This window comes from Limulus polyphemus, unplaced genomic scaffold (assembly GCF_000517525.1).
Source record: "Limulus polyphemus unplaced genomic scaffold, Limulus_polyphemus-2.1.2 Scaffold2056, whole genome shotgun sequence".
Classification (NCBI taxonomy): domain Eukaryota; kingdom Metazoa; phylum Arthropoda; class Merostomata; order Xiphosura; family Limulidae; genus Limulus; species Limulus polyphemus.
In genome coordinates, this window is record NW_013667666.1 from 146,438 (window position 1) to 148,066 (window position 1,629).

Consider the following 1,629-nt stretch of genomic DNA (forward strand, 5'->3'; position numbering starts at 1 on the left):
CAAACAGCATTACATGCCGAATGTGTGTGTCTCCTCGTGTGCCATCGCTATAAGGGATTAGAGTATACTAAACTTTACATGTGACGGTCAATCTCACTCTTCATTGGTAAAGAGTAGCCTACAAGTTGGCGGTGAGTGCTGTTGAGTATCTGCCTTTCTTGTAGTCTACCACTTATAAATTAGGGACGGCTAGCTCAAGTATCCCTCGAAATTCAACAAAATATACAACTGTCTAGGGTTATCTATCGGATGGTAATAACATTTAAAATATTGTTTTCACGCCTAATTTGGTGTGCAAAGTTTGAGAGTGTTTCAATACATCCACAGAAACTTTGTTTTTGTTAACTCAAGAGAAAGAAGTGGCTTCTTAGTGGCAACTGGAAGGAATAAATGGCATTAGGTTTGCGAAATTTGATAGTGTTTGTTTAAACCAGTCGTGGAATGTGCTGACTTGGGATGTTGATGCCATCTGGTGGCTACTTATGTTTGGGAAATGTTTATTGAAAATCTATAGTGGTTTTTCAGACTCTTGAAATGGCTGATATTTCATGTACCCTAATGTGCTGTTTTAGTAGAATCAATTTGAGGAATTTGAAAGAAAGAAAGCCATTGCACTCGTCAAGGTCTATAGTATTTATTTCACTTTTTTTATTCTGTCTTTTAAAAACATCAGCGTATCAGAAAATCGAGTGGATTTTAAGTGTTTCTACCAGAATCAAGTAAATCTAATAAACTCCATTATCTGATCGAGAAAACAGCTTGTATTCATAAAGCAGAAGTTTATAGTTGTACACTACATAAAAGGCTGACAAGGCTTACATCCTTGGAATGTTCTCAGCATATTGAAACCTTAAAGAAGTAGCGGACATCAGTAGCATTGAACATCAAATGCGATACTTCATAAAATGATGTGACCCGGTAACGACCTTTAACAATTTATATGACTTGAGTTTTAAAATGTGGATCCAACGCAGAGTAGTGGTGTGATGTTCGTACACTACTCTTCTTTCCCAAGCACGTGTTAAATTTCAAGTTTCTTCTTAAGGTCGGTGAGCATTACTCTGACTGTGGAAAGTGTGAAAGTTAATATGACTGAAGAAAAATATCACACATTTGCTCTGTAACACATTCGTTAAATTTCATTTTAATACATACACGCCTAGTGACGAAACATTATGTAGTAATATGATTTTGTTTACTTGTTGGTAAGTCGAAAGCTACACAATTGGCTATCTGTGATATATCCACCACGGGTATCGAAACCCGGTTTTTAATGTTATAAGCCTTATATACCTGCCACTGGGGAGGGGCTGTATTAAAATTAAATTCAATCTCTCTGGAATGTTTGAGAGCAACAGTACGTTTCATTCAACAATATTAACATTTCCATGGTTACAGGAATATTGTTCTCAAGTCATCAGTGACATCAAACTGCGTGGAATTACGTATATCAAATTATGTCTTTTAGGTTATAGGAATGTGGATTGAGGGTACCTTAGTACCACATTAAGCGGTTGTGGTCTTTCTCTCTCTCTCTCTTGTTTTTTTTTTTTTTCTTACTAAGTAGTACTGTAAATTAGTAAAATTGTAGTTCTTTTAGTTTTTAAAAGTCTTTTATCTTAGTACTTG

At 35.6% G+C, this 1,629-nt stretch overlaps 1 protein-coding gene across 1 annotated transcript in view; it reads left to right on the forward strand.

The window, feature by feature from the left end:
- Positions 1 to 1,629, forward strand: part of LOC106465802 (annulin-like) — a 51,882-nt gene that overhangs the window by 43,622 nt on the left and 6,631 nt on the right. The gene's annotated exons all lie outside the window — the stretch shown is intronic.